Genomic DNA, 24,168 nt, shown 5'->3' on the forward strand with positions numbered 1-24,168 from the left:
GAATAGTCTCTTTTTAAACTGTTTCCTTTTTTGTTGGAAACCAATTCGGTAAAATAATTGCTCTTTCCCTCATTCCACTGAGGCCGGTCGGCCGATTTTGAAGCAGAAAGTGGGGCCTCAGCATTTCTAGGCCCCCACGTGCAGACGTGAGAGCATTAGCAGGAGGTGAGTGACCCAGATGAGATGGGAACGAGGGGGTTCTGTTGTTCCCTTAAAAATGGCTAATGGGCTGTTGTTAGCCTAGCAGTGTTGTGTAGCAAGTAGGTGCTGTTTATCACGATTATGAACAGAGATGATCACACTGGTCATCCTTCTCCTCTCCACATCAACAGAGACATCCGGGACACAGCTCTGCCTGGCACAACCTGGATGGCTGAGGAAGGGAGAGGAGAAATTAAAGCACAGAGGGAACTAACATCACTTACAAGAAAGGAAAGGGGGACAAGTTGCACTTACTGAGCATCTACTATATGCCACTTGTCTCTGGAGCACCATTTCTGGCACTATTCTGGCCACTTGGCAGATGGGAATACTGAGAGATTAGTCACGTGCCCAAGGATGCCCCGGGGAACTCAATTTATCTGACTCCAGGTCCCAGGCTCTTCCCACAGGCCTTCCAAAGGAAAGAGGAGGAAGGATGTGAAAATAAAGCGCGTAGGAGCTTTCACCCACGTACTTTAGAAGGGTAAATGGGTCATGAATGTGTTTGAACTCAGAGTCCTTTTGCTTCTCCCCACGCTGACTTGTGAAACTTCTGGTGGTTCCAGAAATGACGACAGGAATGCTGGAGTGTGTCTAAATACAGCCCCGAGGTGGGTGGTACCTGCTCAACTATGCATGAGCTCTCTGTGACGTCACCCCTGGTGCCTACAATTTGGGGAAGAAGCACGACTTCACTCAAGGCACAGCCAGAAAAAGCAAAACTTGCCCAAAATACCTGAATGCTGACGGCAGATTCTTGCGATCAGTGAATAATTGGTTTGTGTGACTGTGTGTGTGTGCACGTGTGTGTGACTTAAATCCACAGAACTTACCATCCCTAAGGACAAGACAGGTTTTGTGTCCCCGATTTTCCAAATGTCAATAGCTGATTGCCAACTAGGAGGCAGCCCAGCCCGTTCCCAGGACTTTCAGGGTGGTAGACACTGGCCCCTGAAGCGGTTCCCTTGCTGGCTGGCTGCAGGTGCCGGAAGGGCAGCAGATCCAAACACACCCTCCCCTGGGCCTACACCTCCTCCTGTCTGACAGTGGTAGGGGAGGGATTCAGTGCCACAGCAACGGGGCGACCTGGACAATGAAGTGCTGCTGTCCTCACCAGAGCCACTGGACCTTCTGCAGTTTTCTATGTATTTGCCCCAGACTCAGTGGCTCCTCAAGGCTTAAGGGAAGATGCTCTTTCCCCAAGGTCATGTCCAGTGAGCTGGGTTCCCGTAACATCTGCCTAGGCCCCAAATGTTACAGCTCTTTCAGTGCACGTCCACACTGCCCTCTTATACATTTAAACCTGTAGCAGCTGCTGTTAGTGCCCTGATCTTTCAGAGTGGGCCACCTGACTGCCATCTGCCAGCATGTGTACCCCCGGTGACAGGGCCATGTTTTTCTCCAGAGAAGGCCACTTTGCCACACGCACAGCAGGCTGGCGGAGCTGGGAAACCACTAACCCCCTAGGAACAGGAACTGGTGTATACATACCCCCTTCGTGGTGGGATAATTCTAAGACCTGCGTTCTGCAGATCTGGGTTTCCCAGCATCTGCCGTGGGATGATGTCCTGGGCCCCCACCGTGGTAGCTGTGATCACACACCCTTTTTCGGCCGCTGTCCCTTCCTGTATCACGTCCCCCTTCTCCACTGGTGTCACCTGCACCTCCTGATAAGCGTCTTGCCCTGGAAACCTTGTCTGAGGTCTGCGTTTGGGAAAATCCCAATGAGGACGAATACCCTGGTCCCGGCGGGGGGCAGGGGCAGGGTAAGGACTCCAGCATCAGGCACATGGTGCACCAAGAAGCAGCCCCCCTCTGCTGGCCCCTCTCCATCTTGTTGGGCTGTCCAGGTCCCTTACTGGGCCGTCATCTCCTGCAGGGCAGGTCTCGTCTTGGGAACTCCCCTCTTCCACAGGGTCTCAAATCCTTTTCTCCCAGAAGCTCTACACACTTCTGTGGAGAACAGGTGCTGCTTTGCTCCCCTCAAGGCCATCCCAACCTGAACACCTTTTCCACATTAGACAGATGGGAGTATCAGCCCACGTCAGTCAGTGGCGGTGAGAATGAATAGCAACACTACCAGCGACATTACCGAGTGCTACCTACGTGCTAGACGTGCTCCTTAGTGCTCATATGAAATTCACAACAGCCCTCAGCAGTATACACGATTGTTTCTGACTCCCTATTTTAAAGATAATGCAATAGAGGCTCAGAGAGGTGAAAGATCTTGTCTAAATGCTGGCACTGAGGTTTGAACCCATGTCTGACTCTATAGCACTCTAGGCAAACAGCCTGTCAAGGACTCAGCGGTCACAGCACCTGGCAGGAGATCCCACGAGTGCTGTGGGGGTAGATACGGTTTTGTGGTCAGGGAGGAGGGAGTCTGAGGGAGGCACGGGTGACCCTACCTGGGGACATGTGGCAACAGTCTGAGGCCAAGGGAGCATGGACCTGAATGGGTCCAGTCTGGGCCCCCAACAGAATCTGTGGTGGAGGGGTGGGGCTGTATGGTGGGCGAGGTGAAAAGGGTTGGGGTGGCTAGAATTTGTCATATCTTAGATATGACAAGAGGTGAGCAGAAGCAAGGCCAGCCCCGGGGCTGGGGCTGGGGCTGCGGAAGGCAGGCTCCAGGCTGCTTGTTGAACTGGAGGCCTCCTTCTGGAGAGGCCTGGGGACGTGTGCAGGGATCAGGCTTAGATTCCTTTTGCTGAAAGGTGAGTGGGCACACTGGCTGTCCCTCCAGAAAGGGCTCAGAAGGCTGCATCTCCTCCAGGTCTCCAGATGTGGGGTGTGGTTATTCCCTACAAGTCTGTGGGGCTGCGACTATTGAACCACTTTGCATCCAGGGATTTCTGGGTTACGAGACGGCAGGTCTGAAGCTGTAGTACTGGGCATCCCAGGGCCTGCCCCTGAGAAGCCAACATCCTCTCAGCTGAGGTGCCTACTAACACCTTTCCCCATCCCTGAGGAGCTACTGGACCATCCCCGACATGGAGCCAGCAGCAACTCCGACTCTCTAGAACGCCAGAGGCTGGGGGCCAGGCGGGCCCCTAAAACCAAGCTCGGTTTTCTCTTGTTAAGTCACAGGATAAAGTACTTTACATATTAATCAGGTTAGGAATCTGAGAGCACATATCAGGGGATTGAAATATGTAGATTTTGATGATGAATTCACGCTCATCAGAAAACCAATGAATCATCCTAACTTCATTATCAGGAATTATTTGATGGGGGAGTTGGCAGGGGGGATGGAGGGTGAGGAGAGCAGTGCCAAGGGGAAGAGGAATTCTTGGTTCTCAGCCCAGACTGTGTTCTCTTTCAGCAACACAATTTTGCAGCAGGACATTTGTTTCCTTGATGTGGAACTTGAACACGGCACCATCCTGGAGGCCTTGGTGAATGTCCTCTGGGCCCCACCTAGTGAAGCCAGGCCCTGGGAACATCCTCCGGGCCCCACCTAGTGAAGCCAGGCCCTGGGAATGCCCTCCAGGGCCCCAGCTAGTGAAGCCAGGCCCAGGGAATGCCCTCCGGGCCCCACCAAGTGAAGCCAGGCCCAGGGAACGCCCTCCGGGCCCCACCAAGTGAAGCCAGGCCCTGAGGCCCAGCGCACACCACACCACGTGGACAGACATGAGTCACCTGAGAGAACATCTATTTATGGTTGTTTAAGATCACCCCACACTGCCCCGTTAGGACACCACCTTCCTGGAAGATCTTAGGCAAGCCAAGTGCCACCTCCCTGTGCCTTGCTTTCCTCATCTGGAGAGTGAGATGATGTCTGTTAAGTCACAGAGCTTCCAGGGATGGAACCAAGGATGGGGTTGGAACCACAAATTTCACGCTCTTTATGTGCTAGGCACTCTCAGGTGTGAGGAGCCAGCAGAGAGAAAACAGACATAGATGGACGGTCTAAAGAGTGGGGGAAAAGGCACTTGTCATTTTAAACAGGTGGACAAGGGAGTCCTCGCTGAGAATGTCACCTTAGAGGTGACACCTGAAAGAGGCAAGGCAATGAATTATGTGGATGTCCGGGAAGAAGTTCATGCTAGGTGGAGGCGACAGCAAGTGCAAAGGCCCTGAGGTGGGACGAGCATGCCTGGTATCGAAGGGATTGGCAAGGAGGCCTGTGTGTCTACAGAAGTGGATGAGAGAGAGAGAGAGCAGGAGGAGGTGAGGTCAGAGGTCATGAGAGAAGGAGCGGTGCAGGGGCTTTAAAAGAGGCTGTTAAAGTCAGCACAATGTTAAGGAAAGGTAAGAAGAGGCCCCAAAAGATAAAGTGGTCTGTCTGTGGGGTAAACTGAGGCACTGAGGCCCAATCACTGTGGGAGTCAGGACAGGCAGACATGAGAGGAACATGGTGTGAAGTACGGTTTGTGTGGATACAGATCTTCAGAAGACAACGCTGCTGTGACTCTCCCACGTGAAGTCTGGCAAAGGCTGGTCCAGGGGTAGGTAGCCCGGAAACAGTCGAGGTGGTGGAAACAGGTGTGAGTCAGAGTTGGAGAGGCTGGCTCCCACCCTGGCTCTGCCACACGCTCGCTGAGTGATGCTGGGACTCGTCCTCCGCTAAGGAATGAGGCCAGAGGGCGACAACGCATTTTCTACAGAACTTTCTGGAAGCCTCTGCTTCTGGTACTCCTCCCGGTCTTCTCTTCCCTGGGACACATACACTGCAGCCTCCCTCTTAAACAATGCAAATAAAACTCTGTGGCGTTTACACCCAGCCTGCCCATGTCACATACTCACGTAGGTATCTGGGCATCACACCCCAAGCTGAGGGAGAAGCAGGACAAGAGGTGACCCCTCGCTCCTGTACTGCTTCCTGGGGCCATGAAGGACACGGCGTGTCAATCAATGGAGCTCACCGAGATGATGCAGAGCCAGTGGCAGTCTCAGCCCCGGCTTTAGAATCACCCCGGGAACGTGGCCCCAGGCCCCACCCGGGACAGATGAGCTCAGTGCTTGCAGGGTGGGAGGTAGATGCTCACTGGGCTTTCTCAGTCCACCCAAAAGGATGGATTCAGGTTTGACAGACATGTATGAAGTGCCCCGCACAGGCAGGGTACTTCCACCTGTTCTCCCTCTTAATCCTCCCAGAGACTTGGGGGAGGGATTTCCCTCCCCTTTTACAGATGAAGAAATCAAGGCTCCAAGAGATTAACTGGTCCAAGGACCCCTGGCTTACATGTGCTGCTGTAAGATAATCTCAACCAAGAGCCTGGGTTCTTAGCCACTTTCTTATATTGCACCGTTTTGCTCTTATTTCTCTCCACAGCCCTGGGAGATCGATTTAGAGAGGAGGAAATTGAGGCTCAGAGAGGTTAAGCACCTGGCCCAAGGTCACACGGGCTGTATGTGGCACAGCCAGCATTTCCTGCCAGCCCACGCCTCAGGTTGCTAAAAGAATGCTGTATCTCTTACAGCCCTCCTAACCCAACAGCCCACTCCCCAGTACCCGGCTAGCGCTGTGATTCTTGCTAAGGGGATACAGCGAAGTCCTTACCAGGCTCTGAAGAGATAAAGCATCGCAAATTGAATGAGAAAATCTATTTTCACATCCTGATGAAGACATAACTGACGTTGAAAAAGTGAATTGTTTTAGAAGAAAACACAGCCCCTGGTTTTTTTCTTTTGTTTAAACTTGGAGTTATAGCTTTAGAAAAATAGGAGCAGCTGACTATCACAGATAAAAATGCCCTTTTGCCTAATTGGATCTTTAATAAGGAATCCTAATTAATTCCCCTGAATAGAGAACTTCTCCACTGGTGTTATCTCAGTCCTGTGCTGATGGGCCTGGTTATTTCCAGATACAGAATAATGAATCTTTTCCAGCTGGGCTAGAAGTCACCGGAGACTTGTCAACTTCCTTGTGAAGGTAATTACTTGCCAAGGTACCAGGAGGAGGTGGAGCTGGGGGAGGGTAGTTACAAGCAGAGAGCTTGGGGGAGTTTTGAGGGGCGCTTAGGAGGGCATCACTGGGCAGGGGTTGGGAGAAGGTGGGCAAACACGAAGGAAATCGCTGGTAGAAGGATGGAGGCCACGTGAGCACCCAGGATGTCTTCTGCTCGCAGTGAGGCCTAAGGAACAACTGCCTTTATGCAAAACTCGTCCGTTGATGCAGCTTGACAGATTCTGATAATTGTGAGAGCTGAACCGGCAGCGCACAGAAGCCAGGAAGCAGGCCTCCCTGCGTCTCCTCTTGCTTGGGGCAAAGGTTGGGCTGTCATTGCCTGGGGACCTTCACGGCATCCATAAAGACAACACTAAATGAAAAGGATTATCTGGACAACTCAGGCCACAGTCCAGCAACGAGAAGGATGTGGCTGAATGACATGAGCCATTTGTCTGCGGTGACAGGACACTCCTGCAGGGGAAGGTTGCTGGCAGGCTGCCCTGCGCTCACGGGGTGTCTTCTAGGGAGCTGGCAGCACGTGGCAGACGAGGCCTCCATGAGCCTGGCTGCCTGGGAAGGCAGCCCACAGCTCCAGCCAAGCACAGGCCGAAGGACAAAAGCAGCGTGAGGGGGACAGAGGGCGAGCTGAGGGGTAGGCCGTGGAGTATCCTCCAGGACACCCAAAGACTCTCCAGCCTGGAATCCCCACCCCAATCTAGTGGGGCAGAGCCAGCCCAAGGGCTGGCAGGCAAACAGCCCTGGGTTCAGTCTGTACCTTTCCAGCGCTGTGACCTTGGGCGCGTGACCTGGCTGAGTCTGTTTCTTACAGTTACTTGAATATGCAATATTAGGAAAGGAAATCATCCGTGTAATTGCCTGGCATGTAGTTGGCACCCTACAAAGAGTATAGTTGACCCCTGAACAATGTGAGTGTGAACTGTGTGGGTCCACTTATAGGCGGGTAATTTTCAATAAATATACTTGGCCCCGTATCTCCAGGTTTTGCATCCGCGGATTCAACCAAACATGGATCAAAAATAGTATTTTCCATCTGAGGTTGGGAATCCATGGAGGGAGAAGGCCAGCTTAAGTTATACGTGGATTTTAGACTTTGCAGGGGTTGGCAACCCTAAGCCCGTTGTTGTTCAAGGGTCAACTGTACTTTTCTTCCTCAAACCCTCCCAGTTCCAGAAAAATCACCTCAGGGAGTGGACCCTGCTGGATGGGAATCCGTGATGCTATGTTGACATGTGAAAACTGAGAAAGTCTCTGTGCACCAAGCTGGGGGTGGGGGAAAGGCGGGGGGAACCCACCACTTGCCTTATAAAACTGGAGCAGCTGAAGTTCGGAAAGTCGAGTGTCTTGCTTAGACCAAAGAGTCAAAAAGCCATATTACCCATCCCTGTCTTTCTCCGTGTGCCCTTGAGGGTATAGCCAAACGGCCCTGGGATCTCAGAGCTGCCTGGCCCAGAGGGTTATGACAACCGCCTGCTGAGGCCTCCCGCTCAGGGCCAGCCCACAGATGTCTTCCTGACCGAGCAGCTGCAGAAGCTGAGACCCACAGCACCTTGGGATCCTAGAAGGGAGCCGTGTGCAGCTGTCCGCACAGAGCACACGCTGGGAGGCTCCATGAGTGGGGCGAGAGGGGCTGGGAAAGGGGCGGGCTGGGGGAGGGGCAGGGGCCCTTCCAGGTCCCTCAGTCACGCAAGGTCAGAGGAAGAACCCGAGCAGGATTTAAAGGCTGGGAAGCTGGACCTGTTCAAAGGCTTTTAGGCCAAATATTAGTATTTCTTGTAACTCTATGTAAGGACCCGATAGGGTAAGTTAACTGAAGTCACACAATTAGTTGGCAGCAGAGTTAATATTTGAACCCAACACTGACTCCTAAAGCCGTGCTCTGTCCCTTACTCCACACTGACTTCCATGGTTCCAGATGAGCAGGAGTCCTGGGGATCTTTCCTAGGCTGCAGGAGGGGAGACCCTGATATGGGGTCCCTTTCTCAGCAAGGTCTGCAGACCTGGGCTCAGGGATGAGAATGGGGTGCAGAGCAGGCCAAACCCTTGCTACCTTCCACTTGGGCATGGACACGTAGAGTCATCACGTCACGGAGAAGAGCTACAGGCATTCACAGAGGAGGATCCAGCCTCCTCGGACCAGGTATGGGGTTGGGCTGGTCAGCATCCTGCTTGGGAGTTAGCAGCCCATATGCACCTGCCACAAACAGCCTCCAAGGGGGTTTCACATCTACCTCACAGAGCTGGCAATACAGACTGCCAGGAGGGAAAACTGGGCGAAGGGAGAAGCAGCAGGTAGAAGCTGTATTCCTCCCACCCCCTACCCGAAGCAGCCTGCGAGCATCGCTGGACAGTTAGGAACAGAATGAGACCAGTCGAATTCTAGGCCAAACGAAATAAATGTTTGATTCAAGGGCCAGGCACTGGCTCAGCTCAGACTATCCTGGGACACGAGAAGGACTGGGTGGGAGCTGCACTTCTGGAGACCGTGCAGAGTGGGCGGGGGCCGCTCTCTGCTGGTTAGGCTCCAGGACTGACTCATCACAGGCCGATGGGTAGAGGACAGAGGGTCTCAACTCCAGAAGAGAGAACCAGAGTCATGAACGACGGGGTCAGGACAGAAAATGAGTCAGAGCTCAGAGGAGCAGAAGAGAGAGGGGTTAGGCCAGGGCCAGGGTTTAGAGCCCAGAAAACGGGGTCTAACTCCTGGCTTGGGCACTTACGAGCTGTATGACTTTGGGTAGGTTTCTTAACCTCTTAGAGTCTTAGCTTTTCCACCTGAAAAACAGGGATGAGTTTTGTAGGGATTAAGTGAGGTGATGCACGTGACACAGTACAGTGTCCCACACACGGTAGCTCTTAAAGGTTATTACACTCCGGAAGGTATGTCAAGGCAGGCGGGACACAGGTAATCAGAGACCAGACTGCACCAGAGCCTGCTCAAAGGGCAAGGCATGGTCCCAGGAGTGGCTGGCCAGGGTCTGCAGAAGGAGTGGAGTGGGAAGGACCCCGCTGGAGAGGAGAGCGTGCCGGGGAGGAGGAAGCTGTCTCTGAGGCTCAATTTCTTCATCTGCAACATGGGCAATAGTGATACTTAACTCACAGGTGGTGGCAAAGGTTCAGTGAGACGAGATGTATGAGGTCATTCAGCGTAGGATCCAATCGGCTCACAAAGGCAATTAAGAGACACTATTTCTGGTTTCTTCATCTTGATATCTGTCCTGTTGCCAAAGGGCTCTGAGACCGGGCAAGGGGAGGCAAGGTACCATATGCCTTTCTTTGTGGCGGTGGTGAGACGGGGCTGCAAGGAAGGTGCTGGGACTCTTCAGTCCTCAGGGGCTTCATTTATTCAACAAATCGTCCGCACATTTTTATGCCTGTCTGTTGCCAGGATTTCGGCTGAGCATCGAGGATTCAGAGAGGTTGCGACAAGTTCACGCTCTTCAGGAGTTCGTGTAGGGAGGAGGATGCTAGAGTAGCTAAGTGGCCTGTGCTGGTGCAGCAGGAGCCCGGGCCGGGTGGGGTAGGGTTGAGGGAGCACAGAGATGCCTCATCTCAGGGTTTCAGAAAGGAGACCGCCTTTGCGTAGGTCTACACCAGGTAGACAAGTTGAGGCGAGACCTTAAAGCCAGAGGGTTGAGACTTTCTGGTTCAGCATCACAGTCACGGGGCTTATCACAGAAGCTGGTGCAGAGGAGGCAGGCAGAAACATCCGTTCAATAAATTCATAAAGTCCGTTAGGAGTCCGTGCGCTTCATTTTGTGTGATAGACGTGCTTGCCCAAACTTGTGCACCAACCATAGCCAAACATATAAGTCAAATATAACCTGGGAATTTCTGTGCCAAGAAATTCAATAATGGGTCGATTCATAAGAAGATGGATCATGTCATAATGGGCAAAAATCCACCCCCTCCATGTTACTGCTCTGGAAAGAGTTCCGTTTAGGTCCAGTGTGGCTCTCAAACTTTCATCCGCTTCAGAACACCCAGGATACTGGTTAAAAATATTGACTTTGGGCCCAATCCTCAGAAATTCCAGATTTAGTCATCTAGGACAGGACCAGGAATCCACAAAAATCCTAAAACACCTTTCAGGTGAGTCTTCTTGAGTTCTAAAGCGTAATTTTTTAACATAGGGGTATAGCTGAGATAGATCAGAAACTTTGGGGATTGTAGAAGCTGCTGTGTCTGGCTGCCTCTTCTCCGCTCACCCTGCTTGTCACAAGACAGACAGACCTCCCTTCATTTCTGGGGAAGACCATCATCTCCTGAAGATCCCATTTTCTCCCTCACTCTTTGATGTCCTTCATAATCTCTTTTTCGAAAGCCTATCACACTCCATCAGTTCATGGCTCTCCACTTGGGTGTACACTGGGACACTGTGAGGAGTTCTGAAAAATACTGACGGCTGGTCCCACCCGTGGGCATTGTGATTGAGTTGGTCTGGGGGTGGCCTTGCCTTCACTGTAGAGCCAATGGGCATCAGAGTTGCACTAACTGCACTAAATCCTACATCCCTGCACCTTTTCTCTGGCCCAGAGATCAACGTCAATGGACACCTGTGCTTTCTCAGTCTTCCCTTCAGCCGTATCTCCAGGGGCCAGAAGAAGAATCTGGATGAAGATGAAGCCTCCTGCAGGACCAGCTTGTGAGGATGGAGACTGCAGACTGAGGATTAAGAAGGGGTACCGGGTGGCCTCCTGGCAGTGGGAGGCCTGTTCATCACCCTCTGATTCCTTTTCTCCTGTCTCCTTGGGGTTTGTAGGCAGGAGGCAAAGAGTACTCTAAAGACTACTGGTGGCTCACACTGCTGGCAAATTGACTGTGCCCAGCAGTGGGGCAGGCAGAGAGAGCAGTGCCCATCAAATCTCTCACCTCCTTACCGCCAGGCCCAGTGGGCTGCTGCTCAGAGGAAGTGAAGGGGTGGAGGAAACTGATGGCTGCAGAAGTTGACAGTGGGTGCCAGACAGGCATTTGCTTAACAAACTGGCTAATTTTAACCTCTGTCTCTCAGACCAAAACTCTTTTGAAGAGAAAAAAAAATAAAAATAAAAATAAAGTGATATTTAACACATTTCTATTTCTGTGTTACACAGTCTCTCTCTGAGGTTGCAAGTTGGAGCCTAATTGATTTCTTAGTCAAAAAGAAAAAAAAAAGACCAAAAGGAAAAAACAAACAACTGCGAAACCTTACCTCACTCACATTGCAATCAAACCTCTCCAGTTCCATCGACTGCTGAGCTTTTTATTTTTTAAAACTGGCCAAGCGACTTGCATAATTTGAGATCCTTCCTCGCACTGATCAGCCTGCTCTGGCCAAGCAGTTTGCTGATTAATTATTAATCAGAATGAGTTTAGGATGAGTAATCAGCCAGAGTCAGGGCTAATTTGTAAATGTTCCCCAGGAAGGTTATTCCTTAAAATATTTGGTGGAGAGGCTCCATGTTAACCTCTGCAATTAGCCACAGGCCATTGTTGCCGGCAGGCAGAGGCGGGTCTCTCCTCCAAACAAACCCACCTTGGACATCGACTAGGTGCCAAGCCCTGCATTTGAGGCGTCTCAAGTTTCTGCAGGCAGCGGTGGGGGAGGGGAGAGGCACAGGAAAAAAGACAAATACTTAAGCAGGTAAGAAAATGTCAGGTCTTGACAGATGCCTAAAAAACGAGATGCTATGATAGTGAAAGGTCACTTTAGATGCCATGGGCGGGAAGGCCTGTCTAAGGAGGGCAAATGTAAATTGAACGCTGCATTTCACAACGTTGGTCTTTGTGAAAACCGACGTGCGTGTGTGCGTGCGTGCGTGCGTGTGTGTGTGTGTGTGTGTGTGTGTGTGTATTTAAAAAACTTTGAAGGAAGAGGATCTCAAGCCCTGGGAGCAGCTAGTAAGAGGCCCTAGAAGGGGACCTGCTTGGCCCATCCCAGGGCCGGGTGGAAAGTGAGCGTAGCTGAGGCCCAGCTAGGGGCCTGAGTGGTAGGACGGAAGTCAAAGCGAGTGTAGAGTCTTGTAGGATTTTATTTTATGTGTGATGGGAAGCTGCTGGCAAGCCTTACATGGGGGACACATGGTTTGATATATAAACATCAGTCAGCCCAGATGCTGTATTATATGGAGAATGGATCGCAGAAGGGGTAGAAGCTGGGAAACAAGGCCACTCTGAGCGGCTGGAGATGCTGGTGGCGTCCAATGGACAGGAGAAGCTTCTTCTGGGCAGTAGACAGAGATGGAGAAGGGGATGAGAAACAACCCAGTGTCCATGGACAGATGAATGGATCAACAAAATGTGGTAGATACATACCACGGACTATTACTCAGCCTTAAAAGGCAACTCTGATATGTGCCATAATATGGATGAACCTTGAAGACGTGTTAAGTGAAATAAGCCAAACACAAAGAACAAATACCGTGGGATTCCACTTACATGAGTAGCAGAGATAGAAAGGAGACTAGTGGTTACCAGAGATTGAGGGGGATGGAGAATTATTATTTAACGGGTGTGGAGTTTCAGTTTGGGAAGGTGGAAAACGTTCTAGAGATGGATGGTGTGAGTGCACAACAGTGCGAAGGTACTTAATGTCGCTGAATTGTACACTTAAGTGGTTAAAACCGTAAAATTTACATTGTGTATATTTCACCACCACAACAAAAAAGTCTGCTTGGAAGATTTCAGTCTGAGATTCCTGTTACTATATAGAGGGTGCCAAAAAAATGTACACACATTTTAACACAGGAAAAAAACTATTAAAATTGTAATACTTGATATATACCGATAACAAAAGATGAATACAAGTCACGTTTGACTTCTGTAATTATAAGAGGTGCTCAAAGTGGTTACCATCAGCGTCCAGACACTCCTGATTATGGCGAACTCCTGCTTGAGCAACGTTGACCAAAGTGTCTACTTATATATGTATTTTTGGCACCCCTGGTATATAGAGCTCACAAAGTCCATCAGGATTGGACATTTATATTGACAGCCATTGGCATATAGATGATGTGATTAGTCGAGGTTACCTGGGAAAGAAGGTAGGGAGGGAAGAGACTGGGGCAGTCCACATGTAAAGGTAGGACAGAGGTTTAGCAGTGGAGTAGACTGAGAAGGAATGGCCATAGGTAGCTAGCTCTGTGGTTTCACGTCAGTCAAGAAAAGGAAACAGTTCAAGAAGGCCAGATGACCTGGAGTCACGTATTGCTAAGAGACCAAATCAGATACAGATAGAGGAGCGACCCTGGATTTGGCGACCTGGAGGTCACTGGCAATCTCAGCAAGGTCAGTGTTAGGGGCGGGCAGGGCAGAACTGAGAATGGGACCTGTCTCAGCAATTGGTGGCCTCTGCATGCGGCTGAGTAACGGGGGAGTTTGGTGCCTGCTGCTTTCATTTTCATTTCAGATGGTAGGTATTAGGACATGTCTGTAAGCTGTTAACAATGTTCAAGAGAGAAGAAAACATTAATAAATGCAAGAAAAAGATGAATTTCGTAGGACAATCTTTGGGTCCAATGAGATCTGGAGCATAACGGGAAGGGCTGGCCTTTGACAGGAGCCAGGGCGTCCTGTGTACTGAAACATGAGGTACGAGTACAGCAGAGATCCGGGCTTACCAGCCATTTCATCTGCTCATCCCATTTCCTGGCTCCCTGGTGGCTAGGTTGCACCATGTAACTATTTCTTTCTGGCCAGAGAAATGGGTGTGGGAAACGATGTGTATTGTATCTGGACTGGGGCAGTGAAAAGCCCATGCTAGAGTCTCTACTCTATTTCCTCGCCATGGCATTCAAGAAGGCCTCATATCCCCAATGTTGCGGCTCCAAGGTGGTAGCACCTCCCTGAGCCTGGACACCCACTTGCATGGCTATGTGGAGCGGAGCCATTTACAACGATCCATCACAGACATGTAGCATGAGCAAGAAATAAACCTTTGTGGTGTCATACCACTGAGTTTTAGGGTAATGAGAGTTCAAAGAAGGAAGTGGCAAGAGATGAGGCAGGGCTGGTGGGCAAGGGTTGGATCAAGAAGGGCCTCCTGTGCCCTATTAAGGGCTGGAGTTTTATTCTGTAGACAATGGCAGATGATTGAAAGCTTTTGCCTGCGGCTTAGCATGTCAGATCTGCATTTTAATTAAACCATTCTGGTATCAGTAGGGAGGATGGATTGAACAGTGCCAAGAAGCTGGGAGATCAGTAAAGAGGCTGTTACAACCCACAAAGAGGAAAAGATGATGGCCTGAACTGGGGGAGTGATAGTAAAGATGGAAAGATACGTGCGTGCTAGGAGGTATATTGGCAGAATTTAGCAATTAATCGAATGTGGCTAATGAGAAAGGGACTAAACAGAGATGACTCCCAGATTTTTGGAAAACTAGGTAGAGGGAAATGCCATAAAGTAGAAAACAAACTCTGACCATTTTAGGAGTTAATTATGAAGGAACTTGGGGCCTGTTGAGCTGCAGATATTGGTGGGGCATCAAGGTGATGCCCAACAAGTAGCTGGCTCTGTGGTCTGATGCTCAGAGGGGAGGCCAGGCTAGGGGGCCAGATTTGGGAGAGATACACAAGTAGGAGGTACGTTAAACCAAGAGAGTGGGTAAGATTACCAAAGGAGTAGGCAGAACAGTAAGGCAAGAGCAGAGTCTTGGAGACATCAAAGGAAGCAGAAGGAATGGTCAGACAGGCCCAAGAAGAATCAGAGAGAGTAGCATGAAGGCAAAGAGAAAGGAGAGTGAAAATAACCAATGACGTAAAGGAATGCAGACATGTCCAGTGAGATGAGACCTAAACAGTATGTCTGTTGTTGGAAGTGGCAGTATTTGGGGGTGGGTGGAACGGGGGTAGTTCTCTGAGTATGTTCTTAATGTGAATGCATTCAGGGGGAGGCTGGGGGTAGAAGACATAGTGAAGCAGGTGAAGAATTCAGGGAGACAGAAGGCAGCCAGTGTAGACCACTCTTCTAAGAACTTGATGAGAAGTTCCCAGAGATGCTCGAGTTCTGCTCCTCCATGACGCCTCCCCATTTTGTTCAAACCAACCCTGCCCTCTCCCTTCCTAAAGGACGAAATATGTTGAGTTCAATAGTGATCATCTTGCCATTTCATCAGATTGTCAAATGCTACTTTTCTACGTGACTCCCACTTCCTCGGTGAGTCTGCAGGCGTCACACACCAGCCGCTGGATGAGGAGAAGCTGGGATTAAAAGTATAGGCTCAGGGTTAGAACCAACGGCTTAGGTCAGTCTTAGGAAGCCAGTAGGGGTTGTAGGAGCAAGCAGTAGGTAAAACCGGTGTGAAACATGGGCTGGGTGAAGCCACGTGTGAGTGGAACAAGCTTCGTGGCCAAGAGTGAAAGCAAAGACCAGGTCGGGGCCTTGAACGTTCCCAATGAACTAGCGTCATTCGGGAAGGCAGGTCTTCCAGACGGAGGGGCCTCCAGAAGGGCCCAGAACAGCTCCTTCCATCTGTCGTCGTGGCACCATCAGGCGTCAGGCAGCTCCTCGAGAGAGGTCGACGACAGCATCTTGTTGTCTGGTGACCTTCAGAAGCCTGGCCCGGGCCCCAGCACAGACAACGCACTTAGTACAAACCTGTTGCATCCGCTGCCCAACCTCAGCTTCCCACGCGTAGAACTGTGCCAAGCCACAGGCTTTCGCAGAGCTGCTGTGCTGACGGTGGACAAGCAGGCTCACTTCCTTCTCCGTCCAGCTGTGGCTTTCGTCCTCTTTCTGGAAGCGAGTTTGCCCTGGAGGACCAGGGGGTCATGCCGATACTCTGCCGAGTGTGTGGGAGCAGTGGCCCTGGCCCTCCAGACATGTCTGTGCCAGCAGCATGCCAGGGCACTAACTCTTTCCTACCGCTCAGCTGCAGAGCTTGTCATGCTATTTCCAATTCTGAGAGATAGGGAAGATGAGATTTTAAAAGGGCTCGTTATTTATGGCCTGGCTCCTGATGGCTACAACAGATGCAATTTCATAGGCTCCATCAGAAGAGAACTGCTTCTTGGGGTGGCTTAAAGCATGGTAATGTGGCAGGGAAGGAGAGGGAAGCAAGGGCGTCACAAACCCGAGGAAGGCAGGGGGAGCCTTGGCTGGAAGACATCCATCCCCTTATCAGCCCAAGGTGCCACCGGGGTCAGCAGCCTGTCATGCACCCCCTCAGCTGCTTCCTGGGCATGTCTGTCAGCTTGAATCCTTGCCCCTGCCTTGCCCCTGACATTCCAAGAGGCTGAAACCCCAGAAGACAGGCATTTGGCCTATGCCACTCTATGTATGAAGTTCAAGGGCAAATTAGGGGCAATTGTGATGATGGGCGTTTCCAGGTGCAATTCCGTCTGCCTAAAATGCTGATTCTCAGGTTCTTCCCATGGCAGCTCCTTCTCAACAGTCAGGCCTCAGTTTAAATCCTACGCACTCAGGGAGACCTCCCCTTGACCCCTTTTCTTAACAGGCTCCCCACTGCTATTATTGCCCATCCTGTTCATTTCTTTCCTGGCACTCATCATCACAAGTCTATTTTACATTTATGTTGTGATTTATTTGATTAATGGCAGTCCCTCCCAAGGAGACCAGAAGTCTCACGGAGGCAGAGGTTTTATCTGTCTCCTCTATCATCGTATTCCCCGTGCCAAGCCCAATGTCAGATAACAGAAGAGCCTAAGTAGTTTTTGAATGAATGAATGATGGTAGAAAATGTTGGTAATAAATACGGAGATGGTAAGGCTGGCGGAATGCCGGAGAGACTGCTGCTACAGATGATGCTGGAGCTAGTCCTGAAGACGCCTTCTCCAGGCCCTGCCATAGTGTTTACCTGCACACCACACTCTTCAGGCACAGGCATGGGTTTCCCTGACCACCTTCCCCCGTCTTATCTGAAACACTATACAGATTGACATAACCAAGGGCACCTGTGTCCCTGTATCCAGGCTCATCTCTTTCCCTGCGGTGACCTTCATGTCCCTCTCTGGGCCCATTTTGTGCTGGGGAGGCCAGTGACTGTCACCATCCCCCATTCTACCCAAGTCCTGCTCCTTCCTGCGTTCCTCCGTTTGGTAAAAGACCCTACCACAGTCATCTGGCCAGAAACTTGGAAATCTTCGCAGATTCCTCCCCTGCCTTCACGCCTCCTTTCAACTGGGTCCTGAAAAGCAGCTGATTCTGCCTGAGAATGATTTTTGATATCGCCCCCTCCTCTCCATCTCTTCACAGCTGCCATAATTCAAGGCTGGATCATCTCTTGACTGTGTGGTCACAAAAAAATTTTGTAGCTGGTTTTTCAGTCTTCTGGTTGGACCCAATTAAAATTCAGACTGATGTTGTGACTTCTCTTCTTAAAACCCTGCCTTCTATAGTCTATGGAGTCCTCTCTCAGCTTATTAACATGGAGGCATGGTTCTTCCTGTGCTCATTTCAGGCCTCAAACACTGCCCTTGCTCTCTTGCACCCTTCACCCTACTTGCAATGCCCCAAACACACAGAGGTCCTTTCCTGCTCCATGCTGGTAGCAAGCTCTTATTCACTCCTTAGTTCAACTCAAAAGTCACCCTCTCTGGGACTTGTTTATCTGAGTCCTCCCCTCCATCATAATAAGAAGACTGACAACTTTTTTGGAGGACATCTTTTTTGCTTTTGTCTCCCAGTGATGTGGTTTTCCTTTGGTGAACCACCCCTCCTCCATTCCCAGGCATGAGATTTGGGCAAGGCAGATAGCCACGTGACCTGGGCCGGGCCAATGAGAACACCCTCTGGCTACACTGGTGTTGAGGGCCAGCCACATGCCTCAATCTAGTCCAATCAAGGTCCATCTGGGGCCTTTTGTGGGCATCACTAGGAAAGAGGTTATTCCTATCTTCTGGGACCACTAAACCTGTAGGACAGAGGGAGCCGGCCATGGCGGTCACCTTTGCTACCACATGGGGAAAGCATGCCTGAAAATGAAGCCAACACACAGGAGAGCAAAGCCCTGGGAGGGAGAGAAACAGATGACATTATCTGCACACCTTGATCCAGCAGTGCCTGAAGGTAGCGCTTAGACTTTTCAGTTACAGAAGCGTGCACATTCCCGGTTTAGCTTGAGTCAGCTAGAGTTGGGTTTCTCTTTCTTGAACCACAAGAATCCTAGCTACTAGATTTCTCTTTTCAGTCCCTAGGGGAACTTCTTTATACCTCTTAGAAAAGTACCTGACACCTGATATTGTAAAGCATTTAGTTATATTCTGCCTGTTTGCCTAGACTATGAGCCCAGGGGTCCATCCAACGCAGTGCATGGCTCCTACATAAACCTTTGTGGAGCGAACAAATATTCCCTTGGGAATGGTACTGTGTCTTTGTCTCCTTAGCACCTAGGAAAGCCTAGTTCATCATAGGAGGCTCTCAATAAATGACTGCCGGAAATAAATAGAGGAAAAGTAACAAAGAACGTAAATGATCTAAACCAATGGTTTGACAAAGTACATGTGAATGAAAAAAATAAGCGAATAGTTATTATTAACAAATCCCCGCTGGCATGCTGTTCTCATTCTAATTATATCTGAATCTAATGCTCTTGAATGAAATATCTAGTTAAAAGTCACTGAGATCAAATGGTTCTAGTTGGCTCCAATTCCATGTGTAAAATGCTTAATAATTAAAACGAGGTCTTTCAAGAGGAGAAAGAGTGTTGCTAGCAAAATTTTCAAAGTGACTGTAAAGTAGATGGAAGTTTTTGTATCCCCACCTACAAAAACAAAAGCAAACAAACGAAGTACCCCCCCCCCCGCCCCCCCAAGCTGGATCCAGAGAGAAGCTGCTTTCCAGGGAAATTCTCTTTTGAAAAGCAATGCTGTGTATCAGGTGGCCTGGGGGCAGGACCCAGGACATCCAGACATTAAAGCGCACTTTCTTCTATTCTTCTCCAGGTGCGGGGGCAGCCTCGGCTCAGAGCCCCAGGGGCGGGGGTGCGTGGTGGCCAGAATCTTCCCTTGAGAACCCCAGGAATCACTGACTGGACCTGTGTCTCAGGGATCGGTGGGCCCCCTCTTTATCCAGGAGGCCCCGGCAGCACCCTAAAATGATGCCCTTCCTGCCCCGCCCTGTCCCATCTCATGCGGTGCCCACCCTTCAAAGCCTGTCTCACATGCTGTCTCTGTCGTGAGGCCCTGGGCTCCGCCATCCTCTGAAGCCCTGGAGAGGCTGTCCTTTCGTTTCCTACTTTCAATGTTTGGTGGAGGCCAGTTTGTCACATACAGCTCCATGTACGGTGGGGGGCGTGGAGGTGTGAGCGCACAGAGGGTGGACAGACAGACGATCAGAGTGAAACAGAGTGAAGGGGGCAGGAAGAGATGCCAGGAATCATCGCAGAGACGTGACTCACAGGGGTGACCAAGAAGATGGGGGATGGTTCCACGATGTGCACAGCATCCCCATGTACGGGACGGAGCTCAGAACTCCCTCCACCGGAGACACCCGCACAGACACCGCCTGCACCCACACTTCATCGACCAGAGACAGCGAGAGGTCCCAGGCAGAAAGGGCCTTCCATCTCTGTCTTGGACAGTGGCCTCTTTGCACATCTCACCATCCTGTCTGCCCCTTCTCCCCTACTCTATGCGCCCCCCAGGGCAGGGGCTGTGCCTGACTCCCCGGGGAGTACCCCCAGCTCCTAGTCCTGCACAGAAAAGCCAGTGGCCACTGAATTAGTCAGATCCTCTTCTGCTTTTCTAACCAAGTGGCCGATTGGCCAGTCTGGGGCTGGGTCCAGGCAGAGAAGAGGGGATATTGCCCTCCACGTGCTCATAAAGGACAGCTCTGGGGCTTCTGACCTTTCCAAGGGCATCCTCAAGCCTGACCCAGGGGCTCTGTTCCCGCCCACCCCACCTGGGTTTCCAGGTAATTCCCGTGGGGGCTAGATCAGTCGGAGTGACCAGGCTGAGCCTCTCTGCCTGCTGACAAGCCACTGGGCTGGCAGCCTGGGAAGATGGCCTCAGTGGGGGCACCAAGGATGGGGCGGATGATGCTGGGGACGCCTCATCTTACTTACCCTCTTCCTCTCCTAGAGTGAGCCCCTGACACTGGTGCCCACCTAGGAGCATTATGCCCACCAGGAGCTAGGCAGCAGTTCTCCTGTTCAGCCCTTTGAACGTGTTTTGTAGGTGGATATGATGAGCCCCATTTTCCAGATGTGTAAACTGAGGCTCAGAGAGGTTAGTAAATATCCCAAGATTACACAGCTATTAAGAGGTGGATCTGGGTTTCAAGCCCAGTTGCCTCTGACTCCCAAGCTGGCTCTCTCCCCAGTTAGGTGCCAAGACACAGGCTCAATGCTTCATCCAGCAGCAACTACACAGACCACTCCCTGTTCTCTGGCTTTCTCTCCTTCTTTGGAGCCCAGAGGAAGAGGCTGGAGAGACTCAAACGGAGTACGTCAAGCATAAGACAGAAGGAGGAGGGGAGAGATTCTGGGTCTAGTGACTTCTCAGTGGACTTTCAGACCCTGATTTGCTCCACAATGGGGAGGCCAGTTCTGTAACGAGCTGGCAATCCCTTCTACTCATTACGATAACAGGAATCTGATACCCTCCAGGGACCGCCACGTTCCAGGAACCCAGAACCCAGGATTTTAAAGGGGTCTCGGCATCTCTCCGTCCCAGCCCTCGGAACAGTCCAGAAGTCTCATGAGTCACTTCGGCAACATTTTCCTAGAACTTGAGGGTAAGGATGGGGCTTCAGGAAGGTCATAGCCAGCTAACCGGGTCAGAGCAGAACAAAGATCTACTTCCCTCCCGCCCCCCAGCAGGATCAGTGAGGGGAAATTTGACCCTTGAATTGAGTTCAGTGAACTAGAGACGGACGTATGTTCGTGTAAGGGGTTTGACTTGGCGATGTGTATATCAAGGGGCTGATTTGGCAGGGACTTGGAGAGGTGTCGGGGTGATTGGGTGTGTGTGTGTGTGTGTGTGGTGAGGGAATAATACCAAATACACTGTTTAGACTGTCAATCTCAGTCGATTCAAACCCAGCTTTTGCTCATGGCAATAACACACACACACACACACACACACACACACACACACACACACACACACACACGGCAATTGACTTGGGGAGAGTAAGTCTGAAATACTTGGGACTCTCTCAACACGCCAGGTGCGGGATTCCGTGCTCACCACAGCAGTCTTTTCCTATTCAAAACATGTATGTTGGCTTCCCAAGGGCTGGTCCTGGACCCCAAACAGGAAGTACCAGTGCACTGACGTCTAATATCACCAGACTCTCTACAGTTATGGCCACACACCGCTATTTAGTTGTTCTCCTCCCAGCCTCGTCTCTCATTACGTCAGCCCAAGGCTACCAGTGGATTCCATCCTGCCACATTCTTGGCTTTGAATTATTGTCCTTTGTTTTATGAAATAATGTTCTGAGGACTTGGCAGGATTTTTTTTCTAATACCCTTACTTGGCAAAATAAAAACTTATCAACCCTATGTTTCCCCACTTGTTTGGAAATTTTACTGGTCCATGAAATTCAGACTAGAACCCTAATTAAAACTCTCCTGTTGTTCTCCCACTTGGGGAAGAAGAGGCGTGTGGAAACTGAGTCAGGACATTCTATGCCACCTCCTCTTTCAAATCAGTGGGAACCTACTGTCCAGTGAGGGCAGGAGTGGATTGTTTTCTCTCTGAGGTGTCTCTGCCTTCTCACTAGGGGAAGGGATGCCCAGTTGTTCAAATCCATCTTTTTTAACAGGATCAGCTGTCTCTCTGTGCCTTGGCACAGAACTGAAGAGAACATCCTAAAACCTTAATGTAAGCTGATGAAAGCCGTACACTCATAAACCAGCAGCATCGCATTTTCACAAGAATCCAGGGATCCATAAAAGAAGGGGCAGGGGAGAGAGTGGGTTCTTTGCACATATGTCCTCTGCCTCCAAATTTGTTTATCCGTGATTGCTATGCAAGGATAAATTAGAACAAGAAATGCACACCGCCTGGCAGTGGTGACACCAACTCTGTAAATAATTATAATTTAATCTTATAGAAGAGTTCTGAATGATTCCCCTAACGATTTCCTCTGCTTAATTCCTTCCCCACTGAGTGACTTAATAGGAAAAGGAATACTCTTTCAGATTTGTTTCACTCCAGAAGTTTGGACAACGTGTAGCCCCACACCTGGACAGCAGAAGCTGTGGGAGACCATTTGGCCCATAAACAAGCGAGTCGAAGAGGCCTTGAGACTGGAAAAGGAATTGGCAGGGATATTCATCTTGGCATCTGTTTACAGAAGTAAAAATTGGGGAACAACCTAACAAGAGATCTGACGAGGGAAGTACGCACATTCTGACAAGGGATGCCACACAGCCACGATAATCCTTCAGTGCTGTCATGGCTAAGGAGATGGGCTTTCAAGATCACTTAACCTGGGGATGAATCCCAGCTCTTCTAATTACTAGCTGTGTGACTTCAAGCATGTCACATAACCTCTCTGGGCCTCATTTGCCACATCTGTAAAAGGAGGAAAATTATGCTACCTACTTCACAGACTTTTTATAAAGATGAGATGAAATTAGAGCTCTAAGAGCTTAGAACCAGCCTGCCATATGTCGATAATACACGATACTATTCTCACACCTATTATATTTTGCAGGCATCTGTAATGATACAGAAAAGTTTTCATGATCTAATGCTAAATTAAAAACACATAGCTATAGATATGTTAAGAACCTAATTTTGCAACATTAAAAAATACATATAAGTAGCCAGCTAGATTGATCGGTAAAGCAAAAAGCCAAAGAGGAGTGCAACAAAAGTTTAACACCTGTTATTCATTTCTCTATAACTTTTTGTATTTTTCATGTTTTCGATAAGGAGCATATGTAGTATATTACATTTATAATCAGAAACACAGGTATTTTACAAGAGGCCAGGGACAGAGGGTCCTCAGGCTGGGCCAGTCAGTGGGGCTCCAATTCAGTGAAGGATCATCTAGATTCTCAACCTGACTCAGCTCCAAACATCCAGCCGTTGCCCACAGACTAGAACATCAACCTCCATTGGGCAGTTTAACTCTTTGGCTCACACGTGCTTCTCTCAACACCCCATCGGGGCCTGACCAAGTTAACGGACAACTTACAACACCAAGGTCCTCTGACTGCTGGGTCGGTTTGCCTTCCACTGCACCAGGAGACTTCTCCGGGCTACACTGGTCCCCAAATCTCGAAGTCCGTATTTGGGAGGAGTCCATTCCCACTTGATCCCTTCCAAATAGTCACTCTTGGCTCTCTCCTAGTGTGGGTGTGTCTGATTTTCTCACCCTCAAAGGACCCTGTGCTACTCAACTGGTGTTTCTATCACAGCACAACACCTGGGTGTTCAATGCACGTGTCCCTGCCTCCCGTGTTCTTCCTCCCCCTCCCTCCAATTCCTCCTCAGTCCCACTGACCACTGTGCTTTCCTACGCACTGCCCATCCCTGCCTCTAGCAGTTACCCATGTTCTGTTTCCCTCAGAGTCCTTATGACGCCTCTTCTGTTCTCATCCACAGGCACCGTGCCCTGCCTTTCTTGGGCACTGTGCAAAGATGCCCATCTGGCCTGAAGCACATCTGGACACACCCTTCTATTGGCCCCTGATGTGCTGACACAGGAACCCCTGCTGCCCTGATAACACCACCCCAAGGACAATACGAGAGGGCGTTCAAAACACCACACGGCCATTCTCAAGGCTCCTCACCCATACAGGACGCTGGACACGCCCTGAAGCCAACCTCAGACGGCGCATGTCTCGCGGGCCCAAGTCTGGAAGACGACAGGCACCAAGCCGGTAAGTCTTTGTCATCCCTCCCCTCCTGTGTCCGTCAGCAGTGAGTCTTCACGGCGGGTGGAGCACACCACAGAACAGCCCATGCTCTTTGGTAAAGCCAGAAGGAAGGGGAGCAGTTCGTCCCTCCCTTCAGAAACCCAGACATCACACCTTTGCCGCCTCAGAGCGGGGAATGGGAAAGCAGTTGCCATGTAAGGGTCTATTCCCTTTGTTGGATGCTATGAATATGACTTCTAGAAATGTAACAATATTTCAGATAATTTCACCGAGACTCTGTTC

The 24,168-nt window shown here is 50.4% G+C and overlaps 1 protein-coding gene across 1 annotated transcript in view; it reads right to left on the reverse strand.

Moving 5' to 3' along the window:
• The window catches only part of CSMD2 (CUB and Sushi multiple domains 2), a 579,918-nt gene that overhangs the window by 344,677 nt on the left and 211,073 nt on the right, over window positions 1-24,168 (reverse strand). The window lies entirely within an intron of this gene.

Source organism: Rhinolophus ferrumequinum, chromosome 9 (assembly GCF_004115265.2).
Source record: "Rhinolophus ferrumequinum isolate MPI-CBG mRhiFer1 chromosome 9, mRhiFer1_v1.p, whole genome shotgun sequence".
Taxonomy (NCBI): Eukaryota; Metazoa; Chordata; class Mammalia; order Chiroptera; family Rhinolophidae; genus Rhinolophus; species Rhinolophus ferrumequinum.